We start from the raw sequence: 17,862 nt of genomic DNA, 5'->3' as shown, positions 1-17,862 counted from the left end.
CACCAAGCGTGGTTTGAACCCCCCTTTCTCGACAGAAGAGCTCCCTTTTTCTCTTTTTATCCCTTGTAGTTTAGCATCGACGTGGCTTCAACGAATGTGTTTTTTCTGTGCTTTTATACTACTTATAGTTCTCAATTCGAGTAAATGAACCCGGGTTATTCATATCAAACAGGTAGCGGTCGTCGCGAACAGTATATCAGCCCTATGAAAGCAGTAACATTGTATATCATGTTACTGTTTGCTTCCAAAGTGTGCCTGGTGGGAGCCTCTTTTCTAATAACTGATTTCGAAACTCTTGAATGACCTCTAATGCATCGGTTTCACTTTTTCAAAACACACACACAGACACAAACAGAAAGAGAGCGTACTACCGCGCTACTAACAAAAAATGGCTGTTCGCTAATGACGACACACGTTGCTACATGAGCTGGTATTCACTGACAACTACAGTCTCTGCCATCACTTCCTGATCCCCTTTTATATCGATGCGTCTTACATGACCTCCTACTTTTTCATTACTTGTGCTTAGTAGCCCGAACCAGGGCTTTTTATTATGGAATTCCTCCCACGTATTAAAATCATTTTCTACCGATAAGATTTTTTTTTGTAGTAAGAACCAAGAAGGCATGGGAGCTGGCTTAAAGCATGCATTGTGAGAAGAAAAAAAAAAGGAGGTGCGTTTTTTTAACGTGTCATTCATTTCAGCAGCCCGCGTCGAGTAAGTTCGGCACCGATCAAATAACGAGATTTTGAGTAAAAGCGCACTGGGAACGAACGCTTCTTTTGGGCCTCACTTCGGTATAACGCGGAAGCGCTCCTTGGTCGTGCCACCGTCCTTAGTGTCTCAAGAGGAGTAGAATTTCACGCAACAGCGCTTTTCACTTAATAACAGGAATGCGGAAGAACACCGTAGTTTCTCCCAACAGCGCCTCTGATGCCTGCCTGTAGGTTCGACCTGGCGAGTGAAGCTCATCATACCGGCAACCGGAAACTTAGGAACGTTAGTGCGACGGGGAATGCTCATATAAGTACGACGAAATTGCTTTTTTTTACGAAATAAAGGGCCCCACGAATCTACATCTCCACGTCCAAGGGCTGTTGTGCATGAAACAACGTTTGTACTTTAGAAGTATAATGACGATGAATCGTTATTAGCGGTGTTCTTTCCGACACCCAATAGAATGCAGACAGCAAACTGTGTGCATCAAACCTTGGAACTTTGTTACAGCTAAACCATAACGTAAAGCGGGAGAAAGATTGGTTATGTGTATGCGTTCTATTTTGCTCGCTCCATGTTTTCTCTCACTATATTTCCACGCTCAAGATAATGTAAGCGGTAACTAAAGATCTGTGTCCTAATTAACTTCTGTGTCTCGTTTCTTTCGTCTCTTTGTGTGTTGTAATGCTGTGTTGGCGAAAAAATGCTAGGTTATTAGACCGGTACATTATTTCAATTGTTCGAACACAGAATTCCCCTCCCAACCCCCTTTTAATGGTGGAGCTGCTTAACCACGACAAATCCCCGTTCAGTGTTCGTAGAAACTGCGTCTAGCCTTCTCAGGGGATGAGGTTACTGCCTTGCTTCGCCAGTGACTCATCGGAGAGAGAGCGAAAGATAGAGAAACAGAGCTACGTTATTGCGCACCACTTAGAAGACGAACACATAGAAGACGAAGAACCACACGAACCTATTTCTTGTTCGTCGCAGGTGATAGGTGAAGAAGAATATTTCGCTTGTGTTCTTGTGGTTCTTCGTCTTCTAAGTCTTTGTCTTTGAATCTGCGCGCAATAACGTAAAAATGAAAACAAAATGATGCCAACTGGTGCAAACAAGTACCTTCATGGGTAACAGAGAAAAAGAGAAAAAAACACAGAGAAAGAGCACATGAATAGGTAAAGTAAGCGAGGGAGAGGAGGAGAAAAAGGTCAAGGGGATGGCTATCAGCTTGGCTAATTTCTCACTCCTGGCATAGCTGATTCATCGCTGGTCAACTCTGCTATAACTTTTTTTCAAGTTCACAGAAGCACGCAACAAAAGAAATCCTTTCAAAGGGACCTTCAGCAAATCGAAGAAGCTGAGATTTCAAAAAAACAATCCAAGCTCTCGTATATAACGTCTTGTCAATCTTCGTAATGGCTACCTCCACCCACGCTCCTCAGCTTTCAGACAGGCTAGCCATCTGAGAGGATAGTTCACCGTCCTTGAAACAGCAACAAACGAAAACGACTCTCTATCGCCACTACTCAGGTGATTAGGCTGTGAAAGAAAGCAGCCACTGGCGACGCGATTCTCGAGGTATCACCAGATGTGGCTGTTCGAATCTCGTGAGGCAACGTTCTTCTCGCCCGAAACCGCTGCCTTCGCGTCTCTGGATAGCTTTCGCGTCCGTCATTTTTTGAGCTGAAGCAGGATGCAGCGCGCTTCTGGTTGCTGTATACCTATATAATTACTCTAATGCATTTCGGTCAGTAACGAAAAAAAAAACTGCGGGCAAGTTGTGCCTTGTAGGTCACAACGTAACGGCTACAAGAAGAGTTTCTACATCTGGGAGTAATCAGGGAGTGGACCAGGCGTAACACGTGTGAATGCCACGGCGATGTTCTGCAGTACGCGCCTAATGCTGATCGAAAACCGAAGAATCTGACTTTCTGCATGAAATCGGCTACCTTTCACAGCAGTGGAAACTAATTGGTGACGAGTGTATTCTGGTTGATGACTTCGGGTGATGATTGTGTGTATGTATCTTTTGATAAGCGGAGACATTATAAGGTACGCGCTTGTGCGCATGTGCGTAACCAAAGTGCCATTAATAGCTGACGTTAATTGGTATTAATGCCTACTTTTGTACAGTACAGCGATCCGTATCCCCTGACTTTCAGTGTGTGCAACACTAAAATCACAGTTAATTAGTTTCTATTGTTTCGCTACCATGGCAACTTTATGAAAATCATAATGTATCAGTTATGCTTTCATAAAAAAATTGTTTTACCACCTTGCTATACCAGCAACGGCACATAATTAACATCATAACCATTTTCCTTGCTAGTAATTTTTCCCACATCTGCTTGTGTTTTTTATTTCATTCATTCCTTATTAGCAACTTGATTTACTTTATGAAAATCTCATGTCGATCTGTTTGTCTTATTTCAGATCTCAACCAGTCGGATAACCCAATAAGCTCGTCTTCAAGAGTCAATACGTCTCAACTAAAGGTATGTACACAAATTTTTAGATTCTCTGTGGTGACTCATCCAACTATTTTATCTCAGCAGAAGGCTATTCACTTGAAGGAGGCCAGAAATATTTTCTCAACATTGTCAGCAAATACCGTATACGCGCATATGAAACTGTGAACCAAGTGTCACAACATGCGGCACGGAACTTACCATTAGGTTTTAGAAACAGTCAGAAATCACTCATTCTTATGTCTGCAAATTGCAAAAAAAAAAAGCCCGGATACATCAAAGGTGGAAGCGCCTGCTGTTGGCTGATTCAAATATTTGTGGGCTGCACAGTAGTCGAGGCAACCTTGCGGAGCAGCCTCGCATCCACCACGTGCTGTAGTGTTGCAATTACACACTGCAGAATCACAATAGTGAGCTTTAGATAGAATACAATTTAGAAAAAAAGACTATCTCTCTCACTTTCAAATCTTGTGCGACTGCAGAAGGAATCACGCAACTATTTTATTTTAATAACCTCTTTGTTTGAATAAAATGACTTTCGTTGAATGCACGTTGTTTCGGTCGCGAACCTCGATAACTGAATGGTACACGCGCACTGAAATTCGTTTTTGCCTTTCGGCAGAGCTAAATTGTTGCTCGAAAAAGTGCCAATGCGGTCGTGCACTTTGCTTAAGACGGTGTTGCCGTCAACGCAGAGATATGAAGGAGGCCAGTGGCCTGTCACCCATAAAAAAAAAAGAAGAGCCAAGAGAGCAAGATGCAATAGATATAGAAAAAAGAAGAAATATCGGATACTGTGTGCTTAGGGTGGTCATAAGAAGCTTTATAAGACAACTTGACTGTTTTTGACAGCTGAGCTTTGACCCTCGTATCAGTGTGGTAACCATTCATATGTTTCGTGTGCAAAAATAGATCACTTTGGCTGTATTAAAGAGCACTAGTCCCTTTCAAGGTTGGTGACCGCAGATGTTGGCTGGGGAAAAGTAGCTTGTGATGATATGCCGTCTTCTTGTTTTTTCTTATAAGGAAGGGTTTACGAAGAAAACAAATTGGAAAACAGCGTCTTCGCTTCTAGCGCAGTTGAACTTCCGAGCCACTTCGCGCTTGAAATTGATGCGCCTGTCGTCAAGCCCCGCCGTGTTATAGCAACGGGGAACAACTGAAATGGACGTTAATATTTTCCCTTTTAAATCACTTTAACAGATTAATAACATTTCTTCGAAAATGACAAAACAATATTGGCATGTGAAACTATGTCATTCGGGTAAAAAAAAAAACCTTGGGTGTTTCCCAATTCTTTTTTTAAAATAATATCTACGTAACTCTATTTTCCGGTGGTTCATAATAGTTTGAAAGTTATCTGATTCAACATTATGGATACCCAGACGTGCGTTGTTGGGTATGCTAGTCTTAACCGTTAGATAATTCATACATTATCTAGTCGTCATCAACCTTTATGCCCTTATTACATCAGCACAGGGAGTTATGCTATGATTGTTCGAATATATTTTGTTACGACGCCCTAATGAAATTATCAGTGAGAGAGAGAGAGAATAAGTAGATAGGCGGCGAGGCTAAGTAGGGCTGAGACCGATAGGCTACCCTGCACTGGAGAAAAAGGAAGGAAAGTGATAGTGGAGAGAGATAAAAGTCACTGATCGAGCCAACACGTAACATTTTCTCATTTGACATTACAAACGACGAATCAGACAGGTGCCATTTAGGCGAAGTACCAGGGTGGACGCAGGTATATAGAATGGTTGAAAAACAAAAGAGCTCGCAAAACACAAGTGCTTATTCAATTTTTATATTTGTTTGTTTCGGTAAATACCTTACGTAGCTGATCAAATAGTTTATGTAACACAATCGGAAGTATTTTCACACGAAGTATTTTCACACTCATAGATATTTTCATTTGCTGAAATATGGAGGACTTTTGAAGTTGGCTTCTTTTTATAAAGATCATTATTGTGGCAAAGCAGCTCAAGCGATTTTTGGTTACATCAGCTTTTTATTGGTACTTATTAAAAAAAAAAGAACGCTCGAGCACACATATTACGTGCACGTTAGTGGCCCAGCTATCTGTGCACCTACAGACTACGGCGTGCCCGATAATAATATTATATTTATGATAAGCAAAATATGAGAATTTATTTAAAGAAAGTTGCTTGTGTGTAGAGATGAGATGTTGATGGTAAATTAAAATGTACGAACTTGTCACCAGTATACTTCTACGCTTATCATAAGCGCTTTCGCAATACATTTAAGATGGTAATATATACAGATATACATGGTTCTTTGAAAAATAACCAGAAATGAACATATTTTGCAAGAAGACATTCGTCGTAACAGCCTGGGTGAGCATGAGAATATGTGAACATTCATTACTTCCACTCTTTTAAGAGTGACTGGAAAGAACGGTTACCTGCAAGTTGGCACAGCACTTAGATACAAAGTTGTCTTGACAAAAAACGTGCCCAGAAAGGACTTGTTATTCGCAGCACCACTCATACTCATCGCACTTAAACGAAGCACATGACATTCCGTGGCGTCCTACGCATACGATTGGGACTTACCGGGCAAAGACAATTCAAGAAAGGACCTCTCCGCCATCAGGCTGCGGTTCTGCCTCACTGGACGACTTATTTGAGGACGAGCGGCACGGAAACAGAGTTGCGAGCACACTTCACCCGTGCAGCGCCGCCAACGGCGCAGCGACCATCTCGCAAATAGCTCATTATGCGCGGCGAAGCCAGCTGCTTTGAACAGTGTGTCTGAAGGTAGCAGTGAGAACAATAAGGGAGTGAAACCCGCCATCTACTTTACAAAAAGGAAGCGCTACACTACAAATGAGAGTTGGCGGTGCGTAAAGAGCGCGCCGACTCGGTAGAGGTCGGGAAGAAGAGATGGTATGAAGAACTCAAGGGGGTGGTGTGCGGCGAGCGAGCGTCAAATGATGCCGCTATCAGGAGCGCGGCATCTTCCGCTAATCTCAGCTTGCCGGTGCGGCACCGTCGGTGCGACTGCTCGGGGCTGCACAGTCGGGAATGCTGAGCAAGTGCGGCCGTAAAAAGCTACCGACGCACCAGAGAGCGAGAAAGCGAGAACCATACTGTGTGAGCAGGCGCGTATGTTTCGTCCCCGCGGTCACTTTTCTCGTGTAAACCTCATTTGTTTTGTGAACTAGGTTCACGTCGGTTTAATCCCCGGCCTAGGCAGCGAGGAGAGCGTATCGCATCGTCCCGACGCACGTTGGATATGCAGCCACGCGTAAATTTGGAGGGGCAGGGAAGGCGGGAGGGAGATCGCTAGATTTAATGCATCCTTTCTGACACCGAGTGGAATGAGATTGTCGGGGTCTCCTTTGGCGAAATGAGGCAGCTGCCTTTCCGCAGATTATTCGTTCCAGGCGCCACTTCCTTGGGCACCTTTCTTCTTCCCGTCGCGAATTCTCGAACACCATCGAGAATGACCGAGACCCCGGGCTTCAAATAGTTAGGGGTTGAACAAGACCGAGAAAGAACGAGATTTTATGCGGCATACAGAGGAAACGGAAGAGATTTGTGGCCCCCCCCCCCGCTTCCTCTCTCGCCACTACCGACTTATGTGCATTAACTGCCGGGCGAAAGGAACTAGGTGCGAAAGATCACTTCAGCCGCGAATCGCCCTCCGCTTCCCTTCCCATCAAGCTCCACATTTGCCTTGTCCATAGTGCCTCCGGTGTTGAAAAAATAAAGTAAACCACATCAGACTCGGCTTCGGGCGGCATCCACTTCCAGTGGGGGCTGTGGACGAGGTACATTGGACGCGGATTAGTGTCCCACGACGGCGCCTGGAGAAGCGAGGCTTGGGAAGGAGGGGCGCACGATTAAGGCTCGGCTAATGGACGCGCCTGGAAAGCCTCCCATCCGCTTCTCTTGCACTCTCGCTCCTCCGTACGCGACCACTCGTACGCGTACCTTCCGCTACAGGGCCTTTCGCACGTTCTCCTCTCTTCTGGTTCATCTTCATCTCAGCCGCCGCTGCCGCTTCCATCGTTCTTCGTCGCAAAGCATCGCTATTTTAAATACCGTCCTCCCTAGCAGGCAACTTAATTTTGTTTTATTTAATCTCACTGTGTGCATAAAATAATCATCTCCCCTGTAAGGGATTAGTTTACATAAAGGCCCCCACCATAATCCTTTATTCTCTTCTATTCAACCGAGGCTCCCCGTTACAGGCAATGTTTCGTACGCCTTAGTGTACCCAATAACACATGCCAGGTTTAAGCTCCTTTCTTAAGTCGTACGACTGCACGCAATCATTCCTCACCGCATTGCTTCATCAAAAGCTCCTTGCTAGTTATTGTTCTAACTACTCAATTTTGCACCCCCCCCCCTCCGTCTAGCCTGGTCGCCTAACGAGCTAGTGCAGTAAGAAACGAATATTCATTGTTTGCTCATCATGTTTCAAGCTTCGTTCTTAGAAAACGAGCGCGGCAAGGCAAGCGCTGTTGAACTTAAGTGGCTGCTGTTAGTCCTTGAATTTTCACTGACTGCATACAGGACTATTTGGATCATTGTTACAAGCATAGATAACGTAGACGCGTCTTCTTTTGTTCCCCCTCCAAGTTATTCACTAGGTTTTCGTGTTCCGAAGGAGAAAGTCTACATTAGTTGCGGGCAGCTGTTTTATCAAAACTTTTACCACGCTGTTGTAAGTTATTCTAATTTCGATAAGCCATTGAAATGCACTGCGCATTGAAATCAAGTGGCCGTATCTGAAAAGCTTTTTTAAAAAAAATTCGGCAGATCCCACGTACCTGGTAATCGACGTTATGCGAAGCATGGGGAGGAAAGGTGACCGTGTTCCAAATTTTTTGAGCGACAACTCATGTAATAACGCTAAATATATTTACAAATGTTGAACGCACAGAGATATTCTGATGAGTTGCAGATGTTTATATTACCAGTTGCTTGAATAAAGCAACGATGTGAACTGGTACATACGTAATAGCAAGACCAGAAGCTGATATGAAGTGGTGATGCTCGTGAAGATGCTGGCCCTGGACACTGTTACATAATGAACTTCATGCATGGCACCTCACCACAATAGACGTAAAGTCGATGGCTCAGTGTACACATGTTAGAAGTACACATGTTATGTTTTAGCGTCTGTTTGAAGAGTAGCTCCGAGACCTAGCGTTGCTCTGTGGTAGAATGCTCGACTGCCATGCAGAATGCTTGGGTTCTATTCCTGCTGGGTGCCTGAAACTTATTATTTGCATTTGTCGGAGGGTCAATGCTGCCCATATCAGGTTTTTGTAAACACTTACACTTATGCTATGCCTTTGTGTGGTCGACACTACCGATGTCGGGTATTGCTGAACGGTCACATGTTAACATTGCCCATGTGTGTTCTCGTCGTTCCTGGGTAGACACTGAGTGTCGATCACCTGGGGAACATACCTGCAGACCAGCGGCAAATACCCGACCGCGGGTATGTGCCACTGTCTGGCGGGAAGTGTTTGAAGACGTACGTCACGGGCTTGTGATAATATTCATGTCTTCACCAGCGCGTCATATTCGTCAAACCATCTTCCCCTCCCGTGCTAATTTTAGAGTAACCTCGAGAGCACGCAAACGTAAGCGGCCAGATAGATAGACAGATAGATAGATAGATAGATAGATAGATAGATAGATAGATAGATAGATAGATAGATAGATAGATAGATAGATAGATAGATAGATAGATAGATAGATGGATGGATGGATGGATGGATGGATGGATGGATGGATGGATGGATGGATAGATAGATAGATAGATAGATAGATAGATAGATAGATAGATAGATAGATAGATAGATAGATAGATAGATAGATAGATAGATAGATAGATACGCTCAACGTCACCGAAGTTCGCTAAGAAATGCTTCGCATTTAAAGCACATAAGAGCGTTAGGCTTATGTCGCAATAAAATAGCGGTAATGTGTGTGGCAATATCAATGATTTACTTTATACTAATCATAAGCTTACAGCAAGTACATAATTAGATTGAAAGAAGCAGCACTGAAGCATCGTTCATGATGTTTTTAGTTTGAATGAGGCCACTTTCTTTGATCTGCTTAAACAAATGCGAAACTTTACAGTTTGTTGCGATAGGCCAGAGGAATTTGCGCAAATAGAGCCGAACATAGCAGCTGCAGCATCTCGGCACTGAGCATTTTTTGTGATATGCATAACAAAAATGTCTTTTAATTTCTTCATCGCCGCAGCTCTGACTACTAACTGCAAGCTCTTCTGCAAGTCATAGACGTGTTCTTACTTTGTAAATCACGTATAGCCGAAAACTCTACTATCATACTCTACCAGAATACAGTCACTGAAAGGGATGTTTGTTGTTCGATTGGTTATATTTTATTACGCACATAAAGAAAAAGAATGTTGAAGGGTGGGAGATAATGTAGAGTAGCATGATGCAATGAAATTTTAGCACTTAGTGAGTTTGGCGGAAGCTATGAGACCTTGTTGCAGTCTTGAAGAAAACGATGAATTTACAAGTCTGAGTAAAACAAGTTGTGAGGGGAAGGGGGAGGGGTCATTGATGCATGTTTCAAGAAAAACATGACGCAAACAACCAAGAAAAGACAACCGAAAGGAAAGAGGGAATCAGAAATATAGAAAATAGCGTTAATTTCGAGTGATGCTCTTTCCTATCGCCTGTCTTTCGTTGGTGATTTGCGTCATGTAATTTCATAAAGAGACTGGCATGTTACCAACGCCATTATTGTGAAAAATAAAAGAACTGTAAATCACCAATGACACAAAATACACAAACTAGCGAGATGCAGAAATGATCGAAATCAGGTAAACAGAGATGTTAACTACAACGAAATAGCTGGTTTGTTACTCTTACGGGAACTAAGGGGAATAACGAAAACGTGAAGAGTGAGAGAGCAAGGAAGATGCACACGTTGGATAACAAAGCCACTAATGCTCCCTGCGAACAATCAAATCACCGGATGATAGAGCGACAGCTAGAGAATAAAGTGCAATGAGGAAAAAAACTACAACCACTTTAAAACACGTCGACAGGACTGACGAAGCCTCGCAATACGCCTTTTTGTACTTTCGTTATTTAGGTGTAGAAAACTACGTCAGCAAATTTCGGTGCGTTCTATTAATGAAACAAACAGCTTTGGGGTGTTTGTTTATGGCGTAAATCTTGAAATACGTAATGCAAAGCATAATAATTGTTTGCCTTTAGATGAGAGGCACCCCATACCAGGGGCTGTGTTCCTAGGCTCCTGGTTCTGCGTGGCCTACACCACCATTGCACGTGAATGTCCCCTCCTCCTCTTTCTTCTCTCCTACGCTCCCCCTTCTCTCGCCTCGCGAGGCCGACGCAGGCAACGTCTGCTAGCCCATGTAGAGTTTCACAAAACTAACGTGAGGGGACTATGGTACTGCGATCGTTCAGTGACCGCGGGAATGATGGGTAGTACATAGATTTGTCTAGTGTTTGTACTTGCGAGCAGTGAGTCGTATTTGTGGCTTCGTTTATTGCTGTGTTTCGGCTTCGTTTCTAAGAGAAGAACGCACCCTTTGGAACTTTGTGACCCGATTTGAAATGGCGAGCCGAAAAGGTTATGGTAGTGAAGTGAAACTGTTGAACATTTGCCGATTTCAGATTTGTAACAAAGCAGCGCCAACCCATGCGATGCCAACCCCGGAGCTGGCAGTACGAACATTCAGCAAATGCGTGTACGACTCATCATTTCCTTGCTTGCTTAAGTGCCATGTGTTGCAGCGTGTTGCAACTCCCATAGAGTACTATATATATATATATATATATATATATATATATATATATATATATATATATATATATATATATATACTAGAGGGAACTGTGGTGCTATTGTCTATGGGGGCTGCAACGCACGGCGCAAATACGAGCATGGAAATTATGGGCATTACATGGATTTGTTTGATTTTCGTACTTCTAGCTCCATTTGGCTTCGTGTTGCTTCCAGCTTTTCTGTCACTGAACGAAAATAAGCAAATGTTCAGCAGTTGTACTTCACCACCTTAACCTTTAAGGCTCACCAAGCCAAAGCGGGTTCCGAAGTTCGAAATCGTTTGTTCTTTTATTCGGTACAAAAGCAAACATGGCAATAAACAAAGCCACATGCGTGTTTAAAGCACGCAAGTACGAAGACTAGGAAAATCTGTATGCTGCCCGTCATTCCCATGGTCGCTGAACGATCGCAGTGCCAGAGCCCCTCTAGATAATTTTAGGGAACTCAATGGCAGCTCCCATAGACACTAGCGCCAGAGTTCCCTCTCTCCTCTAGGCATCCCTCGCAGAGGCGTTTATCTCCCACCTCACTGCACATGCGCGTTCCCACCCTCTTTTACCTCTCCTTCGCTTCCCCCTCCCTCGCCTCGCAACGCTGATGCAAGCAGCTCTGCTAGTGAGATTCTTGATTGAACAAACCGACTGCTCACGCTGTACAACCATTCACTGGTCCCTCCGTATATATAAACACTGAATCTCGACCTCAAATTTAGTGCTGGTGGTAGATTTTACCTGTATACTGTTGGACAATAACTAGATCGCAGCGTGAGCGCTAAGTAAATACGGAATGCGGGTCTCTGTGTCCAATCAGAGTCCTCCGCCTCTCATCGCCAATTAGCAGCAATTGGCGTGTTCCAGTAGGTAACAGCAGTTCATCATTGCGTTTCTCCTACGCAACGCTGCGATGAGCGCCGGCGTCAACGCCGCCGCCAGTGCCAGTGTTAGCGCCATCGATAAAGTACACCGTCTCGCACTTAAGCGAATCATCGCCCCGCTGCTTCGAATCCACACTTGGTTTTGTTTAGCGGGAGCTGGTGTAAAGTTTTGTGACTTCTTTTTAGGCAAACGTTTCATCTGCCTAGGCAACCTTTGTAACGCTTTATTTGTAATTAGGGCACTCAAACAGATATATTTTAGATGCATGTGTTTATCCCCATTCAAATCAGAAAAGGAGACACAGGCACATTTACAGTAGCAGTTGTATGCCCTTAGAAAAGTTGTTTCGTTATGAAAAAAGCGACAATCTAATCCTTACTTCCTTTAGTTAGTTAGTACAAACGTGTTGAAAAACTGCGCTTTGAAAGAGTGTTGATTCCATATCTTGTATGTTAGATTTCAATTACATTCTTGAGGAAAAGACAGACCAACAATCCCCAGGCAGCAAGGAGACAGAGTTTCAGTTTTCCTCAGGGCAGGTGGGTAAAGAGGCATTCCATTACTCACACAGAAAGCGATGAGATATAAATGCATATTTTCAAATATTTCACCGAGACTCGTTCCGTCATACGACTTGGTACTTTACAGATACACTCCCCTCTGTCGCAGATATTTTGTCATACAATTTAGGGGCAGAAAAAAGTGAGCCGCCTAGCTGAAGACACACAGTGAAAATTCTCAACTGTATTTTTTTTCATCTACTTAAGGGAACCTGACTTTCACTTTGTTTTAACTTCCCGCCGACAGGGAAATGGGGAAGGCGTAGTATTCCGTCTACTTGCATCAGAAGGGGCACTTGCCCCTACCTCACCGCTCATGTTCACTCGCTTGAATTCGCCCGATTTTCCCATTACCTCCACTCGCATACTCTCTTACTTCCCATCCGATTCTTGCTCTACGCTCTTGAAAAAAGAAATACCGTCGTTTCTTCAACAGTGACAGATACGAGCTCTGCCATGCCTACTTGCCTGCGCCCCATTCTTTGTAGTGCCCGAGATGCGATCGCGAGATCAAAGTTTGTTTCCTCCGTAGACTATGCGCACGATTTTTCCGTTTTTCTCGGGGCTTGTACCCGAGTGCTGAAAGCGTCTCACTCCGTGGTCGCGCTTCGAGAGTTTTTTTGCATTTGTTTAAGCATTTTCGTATTTTCATCGTAGCGACAACCACAATCTTTCTGCCCGTGCTGGCATGTCTCTCCCGAGGACACATTTCCGGAGCAGGAAGACTCCGCGGTGAAACTACTCCGTATGCCCCACTTTCCGTCTCTCTATCGAAATCGATCTATCATGGTCCATGTCCGCCTTCGAAGAAAAAAAAAAACGCTAACCTTTGGAGCTTTTGCGTCACTCCATGGGACGTCTGCAGTACACGTCTCTGCCTTGTCGCAACTAAAAAACTCACGTACAAGTGCCGTAAGGTTGGGACAACACTAAAGAAGCACGGCAACGTGGCGACCAGCGGGATCGGCGCAGATGACGACTAGGACAATATGCCCAAGAGAAAGCGGTCTCCGCAGTGACGGAAACATCCTTTCCGACGGAGATGGCGGGACTCTCCCGTATCATGTTTAAAGAGACTCGGCCAGTTTGCTTTGCTACGCCTTTCCCTTCGCATCCATACCTACTCCTTTGATCCCCAACTCCCGCCTTTCTCTCCGATTTCTCCCTGCCTTCACTGCGAAAGGACTTGTGAGCGGAGACTCCACACTGGGCTGCGGTCTTGTCGTCTCGGTTCTTTTCGCGCACGCTTCTTCATCTCGGCAAGCCCGACGCTGACTGGCGGCTAGGTCGTACAGACACGGGAGAATGTGTGGGCCGCGGTGAAAGAAAGCGGAGGATCTCGTTTTACGCGCCCGTATACTGTATAAACATGCGGCCGGCCCGAAACTAAACGTACCGCGTACATTTCGCCTTTCTTCACTTTGTTTCGGGTTCGCCTTTTTTCCCTACTGCACACGTACGTACTCTGGCCGAGTCCCGGTGGTGCTCGATTACGGCCAAAGGGCAGAACTAAGGAAACCCTTCCTTTTTCCCCCACTTCAGTCAGTGAGGCAGACTGGAGTGGTTTGTAGCGATGGTGGTTAGTATAGAGAGCGGTAAAAGTGACTGAGAGTTATAAAGGCCGACATGCGGGGTTTGGGATATGTTGAGCGGGAATCGCAAGATAACCGCACGGATGAGAGGAAGGCAGCTATAGTGGCGGCAGTCTGCGTCAGGAAGACGAGTGAAGGGCTCTGAATAATTTATGACGACACTGGTGGGCCAGCGGTTTGCATTTTCTTTTTTTTTTGCCGTAGCCCTCTTGCACTTCGTTCTTAAGCCGAATCCTAGCACACTGATTCGTCTGGGAGAACGAGAGACGAGAAGATGGGATACCACTTCGTTTCCCTTCACATCGCGAGGAGCTAGGCCGAAGTGCCCGGGTTCTTTTCCGTACGTGGCACATACGGTGAAATAAGAGAGAAAAAAAAAAAGGAAGGCACGGACCATAATGCGTTCTCTGGGAAGTATGTGTGGGCTGACGGCGATCTATGTGCATATATATCCGGTGCGTACTCTCCCCTGTCTCAGACTTCTTGTTTCTTTGTTCTCTATTTTCCTATTCTCTCGAAAAACAGTCGCCTCATTCATTCGTAGTGTCTGCTGTGGCGCTTATTTTCGTATAGCTGTGAAGCATTGCTGTAATTCTTTTTTTTTCACCATTTGTTATTGCAAAGGTTGTTAGCAAGAGCAACTTCAAGTGTTCCTACGCAATTGATGTGGTATAACTTTTTTTCTCTACCTGTTCTGTATGTCAGATAATCTGTCGGTGGAATTTTTTGCTTGAGCCTTATATTTTGGTGCTGCGAACGTTCTCACTTCTCACACTTCAATAACAGGTGTGCGCTCTTTCAAGCAGCCCCACGTAATACTGCTTTACTATTTCTTCTTTTTGAAAGATATCCAGCCTAGAACTTTAAGCACGAACGTGAATAAAAACATGAATGTGAGCCACGTCTTTATGGAATCAAAATTATTTTTAAAAACCGGGCTTTGATATACGTGTCGAATGCGTATGGGCCCATGATGTCTCGCGTTGGGTGAAGCGAGCGTACGTTTCAATAAACTTCGAGTGCAGCGCCATTAATGTCATGCCCTTCTGTGTGCTTTTTATTCATATTTCGCGCTGCATATATTTAAAAAAATATATATCAATATATTTGTATCGCCAACAAGTCGCACAACGTATGTTGTTTAGTGAACCGGTTATATCTACTTGACTTTTTTTTTGAAAATTTTCTTGTGCATCCTGGCATTACATCGTTGCGTCACAGGGTGCAGAATCGATCCCGGTCTCGACCATAGCGTATACTGATGAATGGGCCATTGAAAGATCCCCACGCACGCAGGTTCACTTACCCTAAGAAAATCTTTAACGATTACGCATATGAGCTCCCATAACTGCAAGCGCATAGGTTTCATGAGTCACATTTCTGACTCTACCCATCTTCTCTGAGTTAAGGTAAGTCTAGTAGCAATCATTAGATAATCCCGGCTGCGGCGGCTGCATTTCCGGTGGAGGCGGAAATGTTGTGGGCCCGTGTGCTAAGGTTTGGATGCACGTTAAAGAACCCCAGGTGGTCGAAATTTTCTGTGCCCTTCACTACGGCGTCTCTCATAGTCATATGGTGGTTTTAGGACGTTAAACCCCGCATGTCAATCAATCAATAGCCATTATTAGCCAACTGAAATGTTTCACACGATAGCGAGGGACATTTTTTTCGATACTTACTTGTAGCATTACACGACAAAGACAGTCGAATGGCAAAATAGAGATGGTGTCATTAGTATAACATTAAGTTTCTCTTTTGCCTCCTCCGTTTGTCTGCGCCGCGAAATGAAAGGTAAGAAATAAGAAAAATTATTCTGAGAGTATTCATACAGAAGCAGTGAAAAGAAATAATTTTTTGAACATGCGGGGATTACAAAGTACTATATATATATATATATATATATATATATATATATATATATATATTGTCGCGAGAGGAAACGATAGGCAGGAACTCGAAGTGGAGGACTGTTTACTCAGCCACGGCTGCCATTCACTTCTTCGCTCTTGTCTTCTACCACCAACACAGCGTGGCATTACCCTCTCCCCAAAGAAAAAAAAAAGAAGAAGAAGCATCGCATGAATACCACGGCTCCGAAAAACAACGAACGGTAGTCAGAAATGTCTGTGTCCTTTGAAAAGAAAAGGACGAGATGAAAAATAAAGAAGCAAGAAAGTAATGCACAATTGTCTTGAAGGCTATTGCCACATCACAAAGTTCTTGACTTGCAGTCAACGCGAATAGTACGGCTTCATCCTGGACACGTATATATATATATATATATATATATATATATATATATATATATATATATATATATATATATATATATATATATATATATATATATATATATATATATCAGATGTCGGAAAGCAACACTTAGGACTATCTTGTTTACGTTTCAAAACTACTGATTTCATAGCAAGGAAGTAAGATAAGCCACCAGCTTGTGTCCTAGAGGCAAATAACAAGGAAGGAAATAGCGAATGTCAAGACCAAAACACGCATTTAACGCCTTGAGCGCGATAGGTGGGAGATCAGGTTTGTGCCGACGGCACACGTTAATTGCCAGCTACGAGCGAATGCGGAGCAGGATCTGAAGAAGCGAATCCTAAATAGTCTTCGGGGAAATCAAGAAAGGACGCTGGCTGAAAGGCACGAAACATCCCCGAAATGACGCCTTCTACCTTGGTTTTCTCCGGGTGTCGTTGAAGGCGTTCCGCTGTCTCTCTTATTCCTCTTTTTTTTTTCCTGCCTCCAAGCACAGGACAAAAATAAACAAAGGTAGCATTTCCAACGTCTGATAACGCGCATTGCCACCAAAATGGAGGCTAACATTCACACGCGTGAAGAAACCTTTGAGGGAGAAGACGCGAGATAAGATGCCCCTATAAGAAAGGCGAAAGCTGCGAAGTATGCACGCTGCAAGTCTCTATACTGATGCGTTTCTTTTCAGCATCCCCTCGTCCCACCGATGCGCATGCCTCGGAGCAGAAGGACAAAAGCAAACAGTGTCAGCACCACACTGATAATACGAGTCTGCGAGACTTGTAGCTGGAAGATGGCGTGTGATGTGTATGCTAAAAAAAATGGTAAATAAAGAAAGTGAACGGAGCTACACTGCGTCAACGCAACATTACTGAGACTCTCTCTTGATTCAGGACCTTCTATTGTGTGCGTGCTTGTATAATAAGGCGCCGCTTCACGTCCGGGCCTCTGAAAACAACCGTGATCGTAAAGAGATGAAGGAAAATATGAAGTGTTTGCGTCATCGGAGTAAGAAGCTGACAAAAAAAAGTAAACAGTAAAAAAAAAACACTGGTGTCGACGTGAACGAAGCGGGGCAAACAGGAGTTTTGACGCAAGAAAAGATGCGCCACGGCGCGGTGCCTTTCTTGCTGATCTCGGCGTATACAGGGGAGAATTCCCCCGGGCTAAAAGACAGACTCTTCATTGCGCGCCAGTGTACTCCGCTCCCCGTCAGGCACGAAAGGCACGGTGCCTGGCAACACTGATACTAAGAATCAATGGGATAACTTTGATATTCTTTGTCCTTTCGTTACTTAATTTATTGCTTGTATTGTGATCATTCGGCGCATTGCCCTCAGCTTCGCACCTTCATCGTCCAAAGGAAAAAGAAGCTTTTGTTATTTTTCTTGATCAATACACTACTGAAGAAATGTCTTTTGAACAACCACTCGCCTCATTCCATGCTCACCTTTCGACTGTTACTTTTTTTATACTATAGTGAGCAACTAATATATGCGTTCGTAGGTGGGTCCACTTGCACGAACAAATTTAACCT

The 17,862-nt window shown here is 44.1% G+C and overlaps 1 protein-coding gene across 2 annotated transcripts in view; it reads left to right on the top strand.

The window, feature by feature from the left end:
- LOC119171377 (neural cell adhesion molecule 2-like) overlaps positions 1–17,862 on the top strand; it is a 265,702-nt gene that overhangs the window by 94,010 nt on the left and 153,830 nt on the right. For both annotated transcript variants that reach the window (XM_075892101.1, XM_075892102.1), the window contains exon 2: positions 3,152–3,213. The gene's annotated coding sequence lies outside the window, so the exon portion shown is untranslated. The remainder of the gene's footprint in view (positions 1–3,151; positions 3,214–17,862) is intronic.

The sequence above is a fragment of the Rhipicephalus microplus genome, chromosome 4 (genome assembly GCF_043290135.1).
Source record: "Rhipicephalus microplus isolate Deutch F79 chromosome 4, USDA_Rmic, whole genome shotgun sequence".
NCBI classification, from domain to species: domain Eukaryota; kingdom Metazoa; phylum Arthropoda; class Arachnida; order Ixodida; family Ixodidae; genus Rhipicephalus; species Rhipicephalus microplus.
The sequence above is the reverse complement of the archived record's forward strand: the minus strand, read 5'-3'. Positions and strand labels throughout refer to the sequence as shown.